We start from the raw sequence: 21,631 nt of genomic DNA on the forward strand, positions 1-21,631 counted from the left end.
GACATTATTTAAAAATAAATCAAATCATGAATTAATGTAATAACTACTATGTGTGCCTGATTACTACCAAACCTGTAGAATTAAAGGTTGACTATGGAGATAGACAATCTGGCAAACTCTGGTGTTCAGAGATGGTATTACAACAACAGGACTAATTTTCCAGCCGCTGGGATGTTGGTTCACTGCTGACACGTTCCAGCACCATGTTCAGAGACACATCGTAAGGACAAAGTTCTACCAATACGTTTATTTTACAACAGTATTTACCGTTAGAACATCATGTGGGCTCAGAATCAGCTGCTTGACTTGTCAAGTCTGCCATTTTCCACAGTCCCAGTCTTGCCTGGCTGAGTGGACCTTTTAGCACAACAGTGCCCTCTAGTGTCCAACCCCTCTCCAGGTCTCGGGTTCCAGAGCCAATGCAATGTGTCGAGGTGAGTCCGACTATATCTAGCCGGTACCGCTCAACCTCTGCCACAAGCTCCGGCTCCTTCCCCGCCAGCGAGGTGACGTTCCATGTCCCAAAAACTAGTTTTCTTGTCCGGGGATTGGACCGCCAAGGCTCCCGCCTTGGTCTGCCACCCGATTCGCATTGCACCGGACCCTTCATGTTCCTCCTGCGGGTGGTGGGTCCACAGTTGGACGAGCCCATGTATCCGGTTCGGGCTGGGCCCGGCCGGGCCCCATGGGCGAAAGCCCGGCCACCAGGTGCTCGCTCACGGGCCCCAACCCCAGGCCTGGCTCCAGGGTGGGACCCCGGTAACCCTCCGGGCCGGGTACTCCGACTCTTCGTTTTAACCGCCATGAAAGATCCTTCGAACCGTTCTTTGTCTCACCCTTCACCTAAGACCAATTTGTCATGGGAGACCCTACCAGGGGCACTAAGTGCCCCAGACAACATAGCTCCTAGGATCATTAGGGCACTCAAACTCCTCCACCACGATAAGGTGACGGTTCAAGGATCAGCACCTCCAAATCTGAGACCATGGTTCTCGACCGGAAAAGGGTGGCTTGCCACCTCCGGGTCGGGGGAGAGGTCCTACCTCAAGTGGAGGAGTTTAAGTATCTCGGGGTCTTGTTCACGAGTGAGGGTAGGAGGGATCGGGAGATCGACAGGCGGATTGGTTCGGCGTCTGCAGTGATGCGGACGCTGAGCCGATCTGTCGTGGGGAAGAGGGAGCTGAGCCAGAAAGCCAGGCTCTCGATTTACCGGTCGATCTACGTCCCAATCCTCACCTATGGTCATGAGCTTTGGGTAATGACCAAAAGAACGAGATCGCGGATACAAGCGGCCGAAATGAGTTTCCTCCGTAGGGTGGCCGGGCTCAGCCTTAGAGATAGGGTGAGGAGCTCGGACATTCGGGAGGGACTCGGAGTAGAACCGCTGCTCCTCCGGATCGAAAGGAGCCAGTTGAGGTGGTTTGGGCATCTGGTCAGGATGCCTCCTGGACGCCTCCCCGGGGAGGTGTTTCGGGCATGTCCTGCCGGCAGAAGGCCCCCGGGTCGACCCAGGACACGTTGGAGAGGTTACATCTCCAATATGGTCCGGGAACGCCTTGGGGTCCTGCCGGAGGAGCTGGTGGACAAGGCCGGGGAGAGGACGGCCTGGAGCTCCCTAATTGGGATGCTGCCCCCGCGACCCGGACCCGGATAAGCGGAGGAAGACGAAGACGAAGACGAAGTGCCCTCTAGTGGCTGGTAGATGTAAACATAAACACAGTGTCGTGCTCGACAGAATAAAAATTAGATTATTACTCTTTTTAAATATAGCTTTAAAAGGAGAAACTGTACACTCTACATACCTCTGAATGCCCCACGAAGGTAACATATTTTTTAAATATAGTTTTTTTAATGTTCCATATCCTACCTTTAAAGTGGGCCTTCCCTTGTTATTTCAATATAACTGCTGTGGTCTCTAGTGTGAATGAATGCCTTGAGTGGCTTTCAGTGGAAAAAAACTCTGGCGCTCCTCTTCCAGGATGTTGAAGATGGCCAGAGATGTGGCATGGCGGAAAACATCTTACTCATTAATATTCGTAGCATTCAGACGTCATGCCTCTGATTGGCTGACTGCAATGCAACTCTTCTTCTACCTGAGTTCTTTTAGCAAATTTGATGTTTTATGTCCACACATAACGCAAAAATGAAGGAGTTCTGCCATGTTGTGGAGTTGCTAATGCTAACGGTTAGTTTCTACTTGCCAAGACGCGCTCTGCTCTCTCCTGGATGCTAAATCAACAACAGTCTTCTTCAGTCGCAAGATAAGATGGGTGAGTCCGTAAAGCTTATTTACAGTGTGATGGGAATCTATGTGGCTCCTTGTCATCTTTCAGTAGCTCAGACAGGAAATGGGGTAGAAGACTATTTAAATGTTCAGCACTGCAATGATCAGTCATGTTTCAACAAGAACAAGTATTTTACGTTTCTCAGTGAAGCTCATCTTTAAAGGTGTACAACACTGAAAAACCATTTAAATGAATGTTTCTGATAATGATTGGTCACTCTGAGTCTCCTACAGCTATCTCCTGCATTAGCTTCTGATAGAAAAATAACAGTGAAACTCTAGAATTATATAGCCCTCATATGCCACACTATGAATTAGCATCCATGGACTCACCCATTTTGGCTCCTTATGGGGAAGGCTGTTGTTGGTTTAGCGTCCAGGAAACAGCAGAGAACATCTCGTCTAGTAGAAGCTAACTGTTAGCATTAGCAACTCCACCACATGGCAGAACTCTTCCAGGCTTGTGTTACTAGTAAAGATAAAACATCAACGTTGCAAAGCAAACAGAGTCGGTGGTAGAGTCGTGTTGCTGTTATCTAATCAAGGCGAGCTATTTTCTCCTGACTTGTACATCCTGAGCTTCTGGTATTTTTTTTTCCAGAATACAACTTACAAGGCATTCATTCCTAGTAGAGACCACCGCAAACGTCTTTATTAAGTGTTCAGCACCTTTAAGAAATCACTCCAATGAAACGTGTCTGACAACGTAAAGTAGGTTAAAAGATCTCAAAAATAAATGCATCATTCCTTGTTTTATTAAGTCAAAAACAAAAGGACCCAGAACATCTGACCTGACTTGGTTAAGGTTAAAGGTCATTGAACAATAAGGAATAGATTGAAGATTAATTATTGGAAACTTTTCTACATTGTTAGAATATAAAACTTCTCATGTCGCTTTAGCCTTGCTCTTTTCTGTCCAAGAACAAATGGATTGTTTCTAAACTACAACTTTGCAAATTAAAATATGTCATTCAAATGTATTGATGCTTTATCAGTTTAGCTAATGCTGACAAAGTCCCTGAAAAGACAGTTGTCATCAGTATTTTATCTCCTCAAAAAAAGTCATCCATCAACACTTTAGGAAGTCCAGGCCGAGGGAAAATCTACCCTCTCCTAATCAAAATTTCCATTACCTATCAGTTTGACGTTCTCGATGCACGATCGCGAGATTTTATCACTGGCGCAGGTTTAATGTGAAGTGATGCATGGAAATTAAAAAGCTGCCCTAAGTCTACCTGTCAATCAATCATTTAGTCATACCGGAACAGTTCTCCGCTTTGGCTCTGACGAGACTGAGCCTGTTTGATCTGGGCTTTTCAAAGAGGAGGGGAAAAAGCGACCATTAGAAATCATTTGCTTCTCACAAAGACATTTAAGCTGTTATGCTATCTTGACAAGACACAATCTTGCATGGGTTAATACTGTCTCCATCTGCTCCCCCTTTTTATTCTCCACTCATTGTCATGTCATATTTGATTCTTTTATCCAATTAAAAGTTGTGGCAAAAAGGAAAGTTTTACTTGAATGTTTGAAAGAATGATTTAAAATCTGATAAATGAATCCTCTTTAAAACCACATGATAGAGTTGGGCTAAAGAAATGTTGGACTGAGGTAAAGTCGAGGAGAGTTCCTCTTCTGAGACCGCTGGTGCACGATGGGCTCAGAAGTAGAAATGCTGTAACCGTCACAGACATAAAACATGCATAAACAAGTATGAGAGTCGGCCGACGTTAGCATCATAAAATGTGAACGCACTTTGAAATATTATTGAGGTCAAGCAAGTGTGTGGCATCTGTAACCCAGAAACTGAGACATCACTTAAGCAGAAAGAAAGAACCGGAATATGTAATGTTTTAAAATCTAGACACCAATTTCTAATCTTTGTTGAACCCAACAGGTCAGGCAGAGACTATGGTGGCCTGTGACACTTATTTGTGTATTTTCAAATGACTAAGAACTGCTTTTTCATCTGGAAATGCGGAAAGAGTGATGGCAGCATGTGCATGAGTGGTCCTAGAACTTAAAATCACATTTGCCTTACAGTTGTTGGAACAAAAAGGTATTTGGGTCCCATCGATCATGAAAGTCGTCCCACGCCATTCAACGTGTCCAACGATTTAACGTTTTTGTCTGAAAATATTAAAGGTTGAATACGGAACAGTTGAATAAAAAGCAATTAAAAAAAGTTAGTGCCTCCACGGGATGTTTAGAGGTGTCCAGAATGAAGGTACAGCATTTCCTTTAAAAACTAGATTTTAATTAAAAATAATGAAATGTTTATTTAGACAGGCACGACACTGCGTTCATCTTTACATCTACCAGCCAATAGAGGGCACCATTGCTGGGTGCCAGGTACGGTAAACAGTCCGCTCAGCACAGCGAGCCTGTGGAAAGTGGTGGACTTGGCAAGTCAAACAGCTGCTTCTGAGTCCAGAAGGTGTTTTGACCTTAAATACTGTTGTCAAATAAACCTATTAGCATAAATTAGTAGCCTCGCCAGCCAGCCCCATGATTCCTTATGGGAAGCATTGGGTCTGGGAACTCACCTGTTCAAATAACCCCACCCCCTGAGATTCCTAACTGAGCCGATCAGCGCCGAGCAGCGAACGCCACACATCACAACAATGTTTCTCATCAACAAGAAGACGACGTCTGAAGCGGAGTCCTCTGCTCTGAATGACAAGAATTCTTTAAAACCACCACAAGCAGAAGCGCTAAAAGCCTTTCTTCTAAAGAAAGATGTTTACGCCGCCGCCAGACGCCATTTTTAACTACAGCTAAAAGCTACAGCGTTGTGCAGTACAGTCGGCATTTTCGCCTTTTTCTGATTGGTTATTTTTGAGCTGGCTAGTCCCGCCCCTCATGTGCCTTTCTGCCTGTGAGTAACCAGACCAGATCTCAGTGTAGAGTTAAACAGAGGACGAGTCTGGCAGGCCAGGCTAATAAACTAGCCCTTTCCAGGATTGGTCACTGGACACGGTGCTGGCTGGTCACTTCATGTATGGGCACCAAACCTGACACCCCTAAGGCTGGAGGCCTTGTTCTTTTGTTGCAACTAACACCTCCACACATTGGATGTCGCTATGGTGTTCGTGTTCCACAATCAACTTTAAAATTTTAAATACGTGTCTGTAATGTCCAACTGTCCAAAGTGTCTTTGAAAACATTTGCCACCGGTTGTGAAAGTTGTCCCACTTAAAAAACGAGAGGTCTGTAATTTTCATCACTTCTAATGTGAGACAGAATGTTTAAAAAAGTCCAGGAAGTCACGTTTGATTTTTAAATAATTTATTTGTATAATGGTGCAGAAAAAAAGGGTTTAGCTCCTACAAACAATATTCTAGTTCTTATAGACCCTTCACTTATTCTGTAAGAAGCTCTCCTTTCCTCCACCCATCACCTGTATTAATGGCACCTGTTTGAACCCATTATCTCTATAAAAGACAACTGTCCACACGGTCAATGACTCCGACTTCAACCTCCACCATGGCCAAGACCATAGCAGGGAAACACCTGGACAAGACTGGAATGAGCCAGTCTACAATTGGCAAGCAGCTCGGTGAGAACTTTTGGACCAACTATTAGAAAAGATTCCTGACAATCCCCCTTGATCTGGGGCTCCATGCATGATCTCACCTCATGCCGTATGAATGGTCTTGAGAACGGTGAGGAAACAGGCCAGAGCTACACAGATGGAGCTGGTCAGTGACCTGGCTTAAAGACACTGAACCAGGAAGTGGTTCTAATTGGTTTCTGATAGGTGCAACAACATCATATTTTAGCAAAAAGCCCAGCAATACCATTGAATGCTCAGGAGAGGAAATTAAGAACCTTTAATATTTTTTCTAATTTGGAAACTCCCTTGTGAGTACCATTCATTTTTTTAATGGCTCAGGTGTTCACTGTAAAAAAAAAGTAAGATTATTACAAAACAAAGTACTGGAATTTATGCTCCCCCTCTTATATTTACCTTTGTTTAGCATTAGACATAATTAATGCCATGTAGCCATGTCTCTTTCCGGCTTGAGCCTGCTAACATATGATACTCCATTTTGAATTCACAACATTTTTCCATTTAATTCTATTTAATTGCTTGGACTAATATTTAAATGAGGTTTAAATGACTAGCGACAGATTAATGAGGACACTAATCACATGATGAGTGGTTTTGTCCTTTCCTTCCACGTTGAATTTCTCCTCTGTGGGGCCCTTGACAACATGGGATGCTGACAGGACCCTGTGGTACCAGCTGTGAGCTACCCAACAATGCCCTGGGCAACAAAAATGTTAATTGGGCTTCTAATGTGCGATTTTTGCAGGCCTCTATCTGTAAATTTCACTTAATGTCAGTGGGATAAACCATGCAGCGTGACACCCACAACCTCTGCCCCAGTTGGCCCTAACACACATTTTACTGGTAGATCATTTAGAGCATTTGCCTAAAGTTTAAACGAAATGTACATTTCTGTCAATATCAAACCCCGTAGTTTGATTTTTAAGATTACCATACATAAATAGCAAAATATAGAATATGACCTATTTTGTTAGGTAGGTTGAAAATAATGGCATACTCTGACAATTATTTATTAGTTTAAGAGAAAATTTCCATGCATAAAACCATCCATCTCATAATTGTCCAAAGTTAAGCCTAACAAACCCTTTTTGTTATTATTTATGCAGACAGACATGCATTATTTTGACAGTAATGCACTAAAAGACCCATCAACAGCAACAACCGTTCATCTCCACCAGACAACCTATGTAGCTTATTGCTGTACATTAAGCCCTTAAAACACTTTCAGAAGCCCATTAACAAATCTCGTTGCATAAAATTTCCATTTGATTTGTATTCAGAATTTTAGATGACCAGCAGAGCACCAGAAACCCTCCTCATTATTTCATATTCAATCAATCACTCATCGGCGAACTCCTGTATTATGCCACTTTTGGCAGCGTGTGGTTTCATCTTGATTATGGAGATTGGCATAAAAATCAGAGGAACTATGCAGCCTCCTCGCGCTTGGCCGTTCCTGGACATGTCACCATTTCATTACTATTGGCAAGCTGCATTATAATGTACTTATGTGTCTTCCTTGTCTTTATCAGAACTGAGTCAAATGCTTGAGATGCCGTGAGTCATTTCCAAAGTCACCTTTTTATGGAGACGATGTGTTCATCAGTGTCGTACTTTATAACAAAATAAACCCAATGGGTTCAATGAACAGAACAGGAATATATGTTCACATTTGACCCATTTATTCATTTATACCTAAGAAGTGTTCTAATATAAATATACTAGGGATGCACCGATACTGATGCCAGTATCGACGTAGTGGAATACATTTTAAATTATGACCAATAAGATGCGATATTCCATACAAATATGAAATATCAATCTGATTGATCTTTGAATGTTTAATCAGAAGATTCTAGGGTTCTTTGCTTGTTCAGGGACCATAAACACGCTTCGTATTAATTCAGACAGTCAGTATACAGTTTATAAAATGAATTTAATGGTTTTTCCTAAACTAATGATACATGGCAGGATATGAATAATGAGATGTGATGTGATGGAAGCTAGATGTTGTAGCAACCGTTCTTTGTATCTGAGAGAAATTGTGAAATCTGGGTGTAAAAGAATTTGTTGTTGTCTATAACTAGAGTTGTTTATTAAAAACCTCATCAGACACCAGTATGCGGGCTTACGACACCCTTGTATGAGTCGCTCCCGGCGGTCAGAGTGGTGAGGTCACCGGACGTCAATACCAAAACAATACTCAGAGATTAGTAGCTTCCTCTGAGTTCAACTTCCCTGGCCCTGAGATGCAACCTGGGTTCTGCCGGTAAAGCCTGATTTATGCTTCTCTGTCTGCGTCAGTGCGGAGACACGCAACGCCATTATCCGTCCTTGCGTAGGGCTCCGGCAGGCACGCAAGTACATACGGAGTCGAGCCCACTTTTTTAAACATCTGTCGAACGAGACGGATTATGCAAGCTTGTGATTGGTCAGGACGCCGCTGTTGTTTACAGCGCCGCCATTGCAAAGAGAGCCGAGGATAACTAGCGGCAGACACGGAGAAGCTTGAAGAATACCTCGCGAAAAACTCTAAAAATATGAACGTTTAATTCTCCCGTGACCGGAGGAGTGAAAAGATGCGCAGCAAGCGTTTTATTTGTGGACAGAAATGACAGGAAACGTGGGTTTAGAGGTGGGGAGCGCATGAAGCGGTGGGAGAATGACAGACAAATATGTCCGTGTTAAAAGTCTCTTATACACAAAAAACACAATATAAACACACTATCTTGGACCGATACATGACAGGATACCACAGAACAGCGCTACGCCCTCTGTGGTCCTGCCGGGCAATTGCTTTACAACTCTCTCCAGGAGACGGAGAAGTGTGAGAGCAAAACGCTTCCGTCAATCCGTGCGTGTCTGTCCCTTGCGGACCTGATGGAGAAGCATAAACCAGGCTTTAGATGTGTGAGGTGGATGTTTGAGGGTTGAAGTAGCTCTGAAATGAGCTGTTGTGTCTGTAATCACTTGTAGCGTCGCAGAAAGGTTTTGACTTAAGTAAGGTCAAAGGAGTTTGTTTCAAAAGAGGCTTCTTTCCTGATTCGGCCGAATCGGGGTTCAGCTGGAAACTGAATTAATCGGGAAGTAAATCCTGTTTTAATAAACTCATTATTTATAATTTCTGGCGTATTCTGGCTAATCAGAATGTGCCATGTACAAAACATTCCTCAGAAAGCCACGCCTTCTTGCAGATACAAAGATGTTTTTAACCTTACTCTGTATCTTATTGTAATGTGTGTGAGTGTAAACTATGATTAACTTGTTAAATCAAACACATACTGATTTGTGATATAAATGGATCATTGTAAGAACAATATTCATTTCAAATTCATTGATTTGAGCACAGGTTATTCAAACATTTGATTTAAACATCTTGTTCATTCATCACATACGATTATTTAACTTATAACTCTAAAATTATGGACTCTTCACTTATTCAGAGGGAAGAATGTTGTCTGGCTTCTAAGCAGAGAGTGTAGGACCTTGGAACAGAGTGTCTGAACGTTTTGTCTTCATGGAATGTCAACATGAGCTGAGCAGAACCTTCTAGATTAAGAATGCCAAATAGAAAGTGGATTTATGCTGCAGATGTAAGGTCACTATGTTGGTCAATGTAGATGGTGAAAAATTGACCCTTTTGGTACGTTACATCGGTATCGGTAAAAGTTAACCGATACCGATGCAGTTGCTTGAAAGTGGCTTCACTGTAACTTGTCACCTAATATTTTAGTTTTATAATAATTTCTATTCATATATTTAACTTTTAATCCACCTCACAGTGTTTTCCTGTTGAAAGCAGAGAACAAAATAAAACCTGTATTCCAATTCATAGCATGTTTTTCTTGTGTAGTAGAAGTATCGGTAATCAGTATCGGCGAGTACTCTGATCCAACTTTCGGTATATCGAATTGGGGAAAAGTGGTATAGCTGCATCCCTAAAATATACCCAAAATATTGTGATTTTTACTTCAGAAAACAAAACAAATTTTATATTTTTAGATCTAACTAAAGAGAAAACCTTTGGGCGATTGTCCCTGATCTTTTAGCCACTGATGTTTTTTTGCATGTGTGTATAAATGGGTGATTTTGAACCACATTATATATCACTTAGTACAGTCTAGTGTGACAGGGTGAGCATCCTGTCACTGTATCCCGATTGATCATGCGCCCTGGCTACTTGGCCACGTTGATGTCCCTTTGGCTGACTGATTAGCACGCGTGACTCTTGCCCGGGAGTCTGGGGATCCAATCCCGCCCGGACCCTCGCTTCTCCACCCTGCCATACTAGGAAAAATAAAAAGGCATTCATTTTGTGAGGGCCACTAAAGGTACTTCAGGATGGACAAACACTATTACTTGCATCAACTAAATAAGTGCCTCAGTCAATGTTGATGACACTCAATAAAGGGCATAGATGTTGCAGGCAAAACAAACTCAAATTGGCAACAAAAAAAAAAGCTTCACAATAATTTGGGGCTCTTCTGAATTGCATCTCTGAATAAAAGGCCATAAAAACAGTCCAGGTCCAAGCATTACCAAGACTAAAGTGTGTTTCTGCCATCTGCCATCTTTATAAATAAAGCTTTGATTGATTGATCTGTAAACTGCTCCAATCTCTAAAATTTCCCAGCACATAAATGTTTTAATTACTCTTCTACAATCATTAATTTAGATTTACATGGATTTTCAACTGTAAATGTCACCAGTAGCAAGTGAATGTGGCACTTTCGGTGCATCCAGGGATCGTTTCTCATCACAACACGTTCATAAACACACACAAGGTGTTTTATTTATGCATTTGTAGTTTTTTTTTCCCCACATGCTTCTCAACTTCACCCATACATCAATTTGTAAAGAATGAGATTTGACCAATATACTGTAAAAACACTCACAGGTTAGTTGAAAGATCTAAATTAGTGTCAACACATTTTTGAGTGTGTGGTGAAAAGCCATGCAACACTAAAATGGCTCCAGCTAAACTTTACAATGGTGAATTCATATTTGATTTAATTTATATCTCAGAATTAGTGAAGTGTAATGAAGTTGCAGTATTTGATGTCACATCAATGCAAATCAACAGAAACATCAGGCCTTTGGTTAAAAAACAAAGATGAGTTCATGAAATCTTGGCTTTGACTGAGCAGAACACAAAGTCCTGCAATTGTAGCGTTACAAGAAATCCCTTCTTGTGTTTGATTCACTTTTATTACACAAGATTAAAAAGTGAAGTCGAATGGGGACAGAAAATCCAAGAAGATGACTCCCTGCTGGGTTCCAGTAGCAGCTGGGTCTTTAAAAGGACAGTTTAAACTCAAGACCTGCTAAAGAAATGAAAGAATTAAAGTTGCAGGTCTTTGTCCTGAAGAAAACGCTTTAATCAGAAAAAGTGTTGGTGTCACACTGCAGAAATCGTGGAGGGGGTGGGCTAACTTGGTGACCACAAGCTTTCTCAATTTCACTGTCAATATCGTGGGTAATTACTGGTGCCTTTGATGGACTTTTTATGACACCGGCTCTCCTTCTGCAAGACACTTTGCTGCAGGAGGAGAAGAGGGAGCAGTTTCCCACGTTGGACATCAATTCCTACCTCACATGAGTGGACCTTGCCATCAGCGGCGACCCCTGTGGTGTTTGCTCTGTCGTCATGCCAGCTGTACTTTATCTGCACCACTAGGCTCAAGATGGGTTGACCAGGTCGACCTTTGTGCGTCCACATTTCACTGCAAGGGACTAAGTTTGGACAACATCCACCACAGTTCAAAAGAGTCCTAAACTGCCACGCTGCTCTGTACTTTGCTAATAGATGAAATCTTTAAATAATGGAGCAAAAAAAACAAGGAACGTCCTAATCTTTCCATATCGGCAGGCTTGACAAATCGGCCAAAAGAGAAAAGGGCAAACGTTGAGGGCTTATGGATGGCACTCGCTGAATGGCACTCCGTCTAAAGAGATCAGAACAACAAGCACATCTCCGGCGAGATCGACAGGCCGACAAACAGATGAGCCCACGGGCCAAGGGTTGCAGATCATTATAAGCCATCTATCAACGGCTTTCAAGGCCTCTAATTCCCCCCAAATCGAATATTTCCATGTAAATGTGTCAAAACAGGAATGAAATTAGCATGGTAGTTTATTGAGTGTGATAAAATCTGAAAAGCACCACTGCACATAATTACATACTTGTCAGAACCATAAAAATTAGCTTTATTATCAATGGAATGGTTTTGTACAACTTAATTTTGGTCCGATATCTTCCAGATGGGGCTGCTCTCTGCAGTTGAGCAGTTTTTATGCAGTCTCCGCCATCCTCCACACACACGCACACACACACACACGCACACACACACACACACACACACACACACACACAATTTGTCTTTGATTCCCTTAGCTGATGTTTAAAGAGAAAAGTAGCAAAAAAGGACCTGACCTATGAGGAAGAGTGTAGGATGAAGTCAAATAATACACCCCCCACTAAGTCTAGACATGTTAAAAAGTAATCGTGTTTATAATATTATTGTATTTTCTGTAAACTTTAATTTTCATCGTTGGGACTTGGAGGATGATGAGCTGGTGCCTTTTATTTGTTGCCTTCCACAACCACTTGTGTCTGTTTGTTTTACCTCATCAATCAGCATCAATAACAGTTTTACTCCCATCTTTTATTTAGCTTTTAATTATTTGTTGCCATTGTTCCATCGTTTTTTCTTCCTCCATTATCATATCAATTATCATTTCAGTCACACATCCTGATTTCCACTCACATCAAATCTGCGTCAAGTCGATAATGCAAGCCTGTTAATAAATAATTTACTCAACAACTTGAGCTAAAGAGGGCTGATTTATATTTAAAAAGGGAGCCCGTCCTTAATGGTGGTGTGTTTAATCCTTTAGTGGACTCTTTGTGGTTTTACTGGTTTTGTGTCTTAAAGAGACAATGTGGAGTTTTTACCATTGATCTCTGGAAACATCCATTGAAATGTTGTTGAAAATGAATGAAATGATGCCCAGTTGTTGAAAACATTGGTGGCTTTGTAACATCTAACCATAAAAATTGAGTCTAAAATACATGGGAGCGGGTCTAAGTCTCTAGGCGACGCCATATTAGACACAATGTTTCCTTCTAGGGGAGCTTGGAGGACAAAATGCAACTTTCACATTCATAAATGTTGTTTTACACATTTACCTCGTTGCTCGTTGCCAGTGGTGTGCTTGTCATTTTGCTGGAGGCTGGATCTGCCAAAGTACTCGTTTTCTTACTCAAACCCAAAATTACTGCTTGCTTGCAATTATTTGGTATGTGCTGCCCCCGATCACCAGGAAAAACACACACCATCAATTTAGGTATGAGTGTTACCCAAATGTACCCAAAATACATGAAAGATGGCACACCCAGGTAAATTTATTTACCATTGTTAAACCTTCCAACTCCACTTTCTTCAGATGTTGGTCATTTAAATCACATGGTGGAGGAATTTTTGGAGGAAAACTCAATTTGTCTTATTGAGTCTAATATTTTCAATAGATCATGTGCTTATTCATAATGTCCATCCATTATCGTCCACTTATTCGGGGTCAGGTCTTGGGGGCAGCAGCCTAAGGTCTTCCCTTGGGTCTCCTCCTGGTTGGACATGCCCAGAAAGCCTCACCAGGGAGGCGTTCTATCCGAGCCACCTCATTTGGTTCGCCTCTAAATTTATCATAGTGTATCAAACATTGATGGAAATGAGTAAGTCTCAACCAAAACCTTTCATCCCAAATGAAGATCAGAGTTGCTGAACATTATTTATCTGCTAGTATAATTTCACAATAAGACATTTTCATTATTTTATCTTTACAGACCAAAGCCCATTCATGACTGTGGCAGAGTCGGGGTCAGTGGCGGATTTAGCAATTTGGGGCCCTAAGACGAACACAGACATGGGGCCCCTTACACTAAATTTTCGACAATCTTACCTTTAACTGGATTTGCCAAATTCTCCCCTCGTCTGACACGAGTTATTTTCCCTTTTTATTAGCCCTCCTCTTTTTTCCTGTATTTCCCTCCGTTTGAGCACTTTCAATATTTGCTCTGCTTTCATTATCCTGTCAGTGCTCCTGTGCTTTTGCCTTAGTTTTTTTTTCTATTTTCCGTTTTGGTCTATGTTTTCCTCCCTTTAAACATTTTCCATTGTCTTTCTTTTCTGCTTCCTTTTGATGTTTACATTGAAAAACGACGTCACTTTCAGAAGTGAAAATAAAAGCTTTTATGAAGCACGCTGCTTCTTTCTCTTATTGGAACCACTAGGATAACTCCATTTCATGCTTAATGTTTTAACTATCTCTTTGAGTTTGTTACTAATGCTCCCGCCTCTCTTATTTGTGGTCTTATGGCACTTGGCAAACAACAATTTGGTGCATTGGAATCATCGACATAAATATACTGGAATATTCATTTCCATAGGCTCCAATATCACGTTTTTGAGGCCAAATGGGAGGTGGCCACCACAGCCATTTTGACCGTGTCACAGGTTCCATCAAGCCCAGACAATTCCAAAAAAAGGGAAGAGAGGAGGAGCTGAGGGTGGGGCTGTAAGGCTGGGATCAATTGACGACACCTGGTCGAACTAGCTACAAGCTAACCTGAAGCTAACCCTGGCTAACCCAAAGCTAACGCGGAGGTGGGAGCTAAGCTAACGGAGGTAGCAACCTAGCTACAACCGGAGTTAACTGTGCACAACACCAGAGCTTCTGAGTCAGAGATACGCCGGGCTGACCGCTGGGTAAAACCGGGTGGAACACAGAGGTCTCCCGAGAGCTCCACAAGCTAGCAGCCGCACAGCAGACAAGCGCCGCTGCGATCTGAGATGCGCAGAGCTGCCGCTGGGGAGAATCACGTGGAAAGGTTTCCATCCCAGAGCTCCACAAGCCGGCATTCCGCACAGCAGACAGAAGCCGCGATCAGACAGAGATGCGCCGAGCTGCGGGGAGGGGAGAAACGGGTGGAAAACATCGGTCTCCCGAGAGCTCCACAAGCCGATAGTCGGAACCCAGCTCCACCAACGTGTTATATTTCAACCCATTTTCTAAAGTGCAGCATTATGTTAAATTCACTGGGTTTTACCCTATTACATTTAAATTTCATGGTTAAACAGTACATGTTAAAATCTAAGCTCAGCTCGGCAGTGACCTAACATACATAAATATAATTTACTTACCGAAAAAAATGAAGTGGAGACTCCTTGGACGCTCTATTAGTGCAATTAATGCCACAGCAAGTCATTTTGTCCAACAATTGCACAAAAAACATCCAAAAAAGAATACACAAACACAGAGACTCAAAATCCTGGAACAGTTTCTAAGCCATACCGAGGCTCTACTGAGGCCTTTCCACGGAGCTAGCTCTGTGGTCATGTGGGTCTGATGCTCATTAATTATACAGAATTTTAGGCTTTTAATACACTTAAACAGAAGTGTGAGAAAAAAAATTCACCCCCTCAGAATTGTCATGAGTGTAAACTAGATAATTTAAACAAAAAACATGTTTTGGTACCAGGCTGTAAACATGTTTATTTCTGCTGTGAAATTGTTATTTTTAACATGGGAGTCAATGAGGATTTGCTCGCTTCTGACACCAGCCCCCAGCGGATGAGGGTGGAACTGCAATTTATTTCATTTCCGGGTTTGCCTCAATTTTAGAGCCACATTGTGGGGGCTTGATTGGAATCCAACTGGACTGGAGTGGAATGACTACCAATCACTTCCTGTTTGTGCATCGCCGTCTTAATAACCCCCTTATGACCATAATCATAACAGGGCCGCCTGATATTTTTTTATCTTATGGCTGTAAAATTGTAATAAAAAGTGCAAAGTGTGTGCAAATCTTATCCTTTTTTCAGAACAACCTCAGCTTTCAGTGTATGGTTTGTATTTAGAAGCTATTTCTGTTAAAGCCTTTAAAAAAATCTGCTTAAAAGTGAAAAAAGCAAAAAATGGATTTGAATTTTTTTACATTTATTACTGAACAGGAACTTAAAAATTACTGGGCAAACAATTTAAACTTTGAACTGTAATGCATCTATTCTTAAAAAAGTGTGAACATTGTTATCTTTTTTTTTAGCAGTTTTTAAGACCATTTATTTTTGTAAACTTTCAGACATTTTTATTTGACGTGGTAGACCTTGAAGCAGTTTCTGTCCAGCTGCAGGCAGAGTCCTGCACACCTCACACTGCCATGGGATGCTTCTCTTGCACACGTGCACTGCTATACCAAAAACATTTATTTATTGTAAAAAGATAAATAATGCTGGAATGAAGCTGAATCTTACAATTAGCAAATGGTTGAGGGTTGTTCAAATAAAAAAATAAAAAATAAAGACTGAACAAACATTCATACCCTGGTTCACTGGAGATCTGTCCTTCTTTCGTGGTCACTGTCTACAGCAGGGGTGGGCAATCCCAGTCCTCGAGGGCCGCTGTCCAGCAGGTTTTATTTGTTTCTCTGCTTAAACACACCTGGTTTGAATCTACTAGTGATTAACAGGCTGCATCAGAGCCCGATGAGCTGCTGAACAGGTGATTCATCCAGGAATCGGGTGTGTTGGGGCAGGTAAGCAATTAAAACCTGCTGGATAGTGGCCCTCGAGGACCAGGATTGCCCACCCCTGGTCTACAGTTATGAGCCTTCTGGGACACCTAATAGATCGTGTTGATTTTCTTTGAGGCATTTCCATAATTTCATGTCAGCTTTTTATGCAAATTAGCACACCCGTTCCATTATCCGCTTTCACCGCGGCGCTGCGCTCTGCTGTGCTCTGTTTCAATCAGGCTGTACAGCAGGATTTCCCCTCGTAGTGATATTTTCCATAACTCTGATTGCTTCATGCTATAGATCGTTGGGAAGCTCTGTTTATGTACTTTTAGGAACCGTTGGAATTTTTTCAGTCTGATATAAAACAGAGGATTTTGGATGACAAACTCAGCACGTCGTTGCTCTCAAGACAGGGAATCCCAGTGGCTACCGTAATGTATTGTATATGCACGAAAACCCCCGTTTTTAATCTTTTCAGCGCTTTTGGAATTTTAATATCTTGAACGGTTCAGGAATTACGGCAATGAGAAATGTGCATGTCCAATCCCGTTGGCGGTGACAGGTTGGTAATAAGAATATTGGGGCATTAACAGAGGGGTGCCGGCGGTCAGGGCTAGGGTGCCCCCCAACACAAGGGGGGCCCAGGCGGCTGCCGACCTATGCCTAATGGTAAAACCGCCACTGGTCGGAGTGTTTGAGTCCATTTCACAGGCACAGCTCCCTGAAATCAGGGCACCAAAAGTGGGTGAGCTTTGCCTAGAGATAGGTGTGTTGGGGAGGTCTTGGCTGATGTGCCACTTTACGAGGACCAGGACAATGACCTGTGCAGTGGCATATCGGGTGATCATTCCCGTTGTGGCTTTTGTTTGGGCCAAGATGATCACATGTACGACCATGGTCCTCAAGGCATTCTGTGTGGGGTGCTGGTTGTAGGGGAGTGACGGGTTATGCAAGCCTTGGCTTGCGATGTGCATTGGGGCAGTTAGGCACTGAGTGTGAAACTATTGGAATGAGAGATTCTAAACATCTGAGGCCAAAATTCACAACCTGCTAGTCATACTTTAGAGGTTTTCTGTGCACATTGCACTGGTAGCAGAACCGAGTGGAGACCCAGATCTAGCTGGCAGGAAATGGAAACGTCTTGGGGTTCCCCAATAGGAGGTGGAGAGTGTTGTTGATGAGAGATGCCTGGGCCTCCCTTCAGGACTCTGGCTTTGTAGACTACATGCTGTATGTACAAATCACAGCAAAGGACTGAACATCTAAAGAGATGTATTCTAATGTTTTTGACCTTTCACTGTCCTTTGTAAACATTTCTCTTCTCTTGAGAGTTTCCTCTATGGTGCATCACTTAGCTGTTCCAGCTTCAAGAGTTGGTGGGGTGAAATCAGTAGTGTTTAAATATAAACATTTGATACTTAGCGGGCAGCATGGTAGTGCAGATGGCAGCACTGTTGCCTTGCAGCCTGAAAATCTGCCTTTCTGAGTCTACATGTTCCCCAATGTGTGCAAGAGTTTTCTTGAGGTACTTTGGGAATCCCTTCCTCAGGCCAAAAACATGCATGTAAGGTTTATTGGAAACAGTAATCATCCCTAGAATGGAGTGGGTGTGTGGCTGCTCTTTGTGTGGCCCTCAGATGGACGGGCAAAGTGTCCAGAGTGTCCACTGTATCGTCAAACCTGAGACAGAAAGTCAATAACAGCAATCAGAAGGTTGCGTTACTACTTTTCAAAACAGTAAAAATGATTAAACGAGCCAAAATCAGGAATGTAGTTGGCATTGTTTGACAACTTTAACAATGAACACGATGAAGTTACATAAAATAAAACTTAAAATTTTGCGATACTGTTAAATGACTGAACCATTCAGAGACTCCAGGTGGCTCAGATCTAAACATAAATGCTTAGGAAATCACCCTTGTGATAGTACGCTCTCTTAAGAAATGCAGCAGAATGATCTCATTATCCTGCTTAGGATAAACAGCAAACAAGGGAGAAGGATGAGAAAATGTTAATATGTCTCCCAGGTTGCTTTTCTTAGATATTCAAAAAGCTATTTAGTGGTTTAAACTCTTTTTAATGAATGTATTAATGATGTTTCTCACGTGGGCAACATTCCAGGTTATTTGTGAGCTCAAAGTATTTTAAAGTGAGACCTTCCTTCTAATTTTCTTCTTTAATAATTCTCCTGTGTGCTGTGATGTCGTCTTTAAAATCCCTCGAACCGCAATAAATAATATTCCAGGACTTTCACACAAAATACAACATTTTAGTGCAGATATCAAATTAAGCAAATTATAGCTTTTATGAGCTGCAGCCCTAAAATGTTAAGGTCCATGAAAGAAGACGATTATCTACAATAGTGAGTCAAAATTCTGCCAACACTGACTGGGAGAGGGCCAAACTTTCCTAGCCTAGTTCAGGTATTTATGAGCAACTTGTCTAGTATCTCACTCGAAGGATGAACCAGTGTTGTACTGACACATGACAAACATTTGAAATGGCATCTTTAGGCATGTTGCTACCAGCAACCAATTAAAAAAATGTTTCTATTTATTTTTTGGTAAATATGAAGAAAAAACCTTAAGCATCGCTTAAATGTGACACTTTACTTTTAACACAAAAGCTGGGTTTGCAAGAGATGCTAGCAGCTTAATTGGTATATGTTGTAATGATAGAGGGTAAATTGCTTAAGAGTTATTTATTATTATTACCACCACTTGTGACCAAAGCTTTGATACTCTGTATAAATAGAATATCTCCTGCCTGGTCTCAGTATGATTAACTAGATCCTAGAATTCTTTTAATTATTAAGGGATCGTACACACTTCGCTCTGATTCAAGAAACAGTCAGGTTTATAAACCAAATAAGAATTTATTTTACAAACACTTCAGACTTGACAAATGGTTTAAACTATTATTTACTGTGAGTGGATGTGAACTAAGATGGTGTCTGGAACCTATGTGTGAATATTGTATTCAGAATCTACGTTCTCTGAGCTGAGTTCTGGATGGAAAGAATTTGGTTTGCATATAAGTTATAAAGATGTTATTATCAGAACCACATTCAGACACTATCTGTGTGTGTCTACCCGGATTAAGAGACCCTCTTGGTGGATCCGAAAGTGAGAGGTCGGATGACCGCTGGCACTGGAGGGCTGTAGAGGACCGAGGTGCCAGTACTTTCAGTCCGGAGATGTCTCTCGGGTCAAGACAGATGGATGAAACCGAGCGTCTTAAAAATAACTCTGAAGGAGTTTGGAGTTAGCTTTGTTCTGCAGGAAACTATCTTGTTGTTCAGCTTCACAGGTGCGAAAAAGGTTTAAGGTTTTGACGACGTGTCAAAATCCTTCTGGTTTGAGAGGTGCTAAAGATGGCCGGTCTGAAGATCGCTCTAGAACTGACAAATCACCCCAAAGCTAGCTAGTTTTAAAGAATTGATATTATGGTTTGGCCAGCCAATCAGGGGCTGACAAGTTTGAGAGATGTTACCAAGCATCGCAGAGACACACCCTCTTTGATGGAGACTCCGAATGTGGGCAAAAGGTTAACTAATGTGTCATTCATTAACATTACTTGTGGGTGCAAATGTTATGACCTCGTCAAGTAAACATACTAAAACAATCATTGAGCACAGATTAATGAAACATTTCATCATTTATAATTAGCAACAACAAAAGTTCATTCAATGATTATTTTTAATTATAAAATCTTCTCCTCTTCTTCATCTGGGAATAAAGGAGTTTATTTTAAATAGTTCTTCTGTGATGGACCTTGGAGGAGAAAATGTTTATTGTTTACCATTTATTATCTCTGCAGTCCAGCTGGTGTGAGGAACTAGGCTCTGATTAAAGGGACTACATGCAGACTTCGAGGCTCCTGTGAGGGGAAAAGATTGTAGGATGTGTCATAGCCAGGGTAAGTTGACCTGGCTGTGCATTTGACCTGTGGTATCTCAAAATCAGGCAATTTCGTGACGTTACAATGTTTATAACTGAAAACTTGTTGCAGACCTATATTCTAAATCTAGCAAAAACCTGGTATAGAAGGTGAGAAATGCCACTTTTTTTGGTCTTGACTGTACCCTTTCATTTTCAATGCTTTTCATATATAAACACACTAAAATGTCAGTTTTAGCTTCAAGAAAGCAGACGCAGCTCAGTTGGCTAAATCCTTTAGAGTTTTGGTGAGCCTTGGTGAATGTAACTTGCAGCTGCAATAGCAAATCTGCTAAATAAGCTAGCTTTTAAACACAAAGACAGTCGCAGAACTCTCACTCCTCCCGTTAATCATCATCCCTCGTCCTCGCCTGCCAGATACCAGAACGCGCATACCCAGGGTAAACGAGGTTGCGTTAAACATCAGTTGCAGTTTTCTAGGTCCAAGTGTCTTTTGTTGTCCGTGACTTAATTTGGGCTGCATGGTGGCGCAGTGGTTAGCACTGTTGCCTCGCAGCACGAAGGTTGCAGGTTCGAAACTCTGCTGCGACCTTTCTGCGTCGAGTTGCGTGTTCTCCCCATGCATGCGTGGGTTTCCTCCGGGTACTCCGGTTTCCCCCACAGACCACAACATGCCCTATAGGTTATAAATTGTAAGTCGCTTTGGATAAAATCATCTGCCAAATAAATAAACATAAACACTTGATGTTTTTCTTTTTGGATCTCTGTTAGTTTGTTCTAAAGTTGAAGTGGTAGCAGCCGGCTGTTTCTCCTCTGATATTATTGGTTAAAGAACCTCTCACATCAGTGTTCTGTTGCAAATTGTGCAAGTGCGTAATGAGCGGAGGACCCAAGTAAATGTGGAAGTAAGGTAGTTCGTTAAGACAGACAACCGAATGATTTAAATGCTGGTTTCTGACCGAGCCGCGTCACTGGCTGAGCTTTATGAACAAATACGAGAAAACCACTTCACTGATTTCTTTAGTTTTATTTATTTTAAAATCTTAATTTATTTATAGTTATACTATATTAGAACGTTGTTAAGAGACATGAAAAATTTAAAAGTTAGCTTGTTTTGCAGATTTACCATTGTAGCTTTATATCAGTGGTGTCTGATCCTGGTCCTCGAGGGTTTTTATTCTGTTTGTTTTAGTTGTTGTCCCTGCTCCAACATGCCCAATTCAAAGGTTGAATCACCTGTTCAGCAAGTCATCAAGCCTTGTAGAAGCCTTTCAATCACCCACTGATTGAAAGTCAGGTTT

This window comes from Nothobranchius furzeri, chromosome 19, assembly GCF_043380555.1.
Source record: "Nothobranchius furzeri strain GRZ-AD chromosome 19, NfurGRZ-RIMD1, whole genome shotgun sequence".
NCBI classification, from domain to species: domain Eukaryota; kingdom Metazoa; phylum Chordata; class Actinopteri; order Cyprinodontiformes; family Nothobranchiidae; genus Nothobranchius; species Nothobranchius furzeri.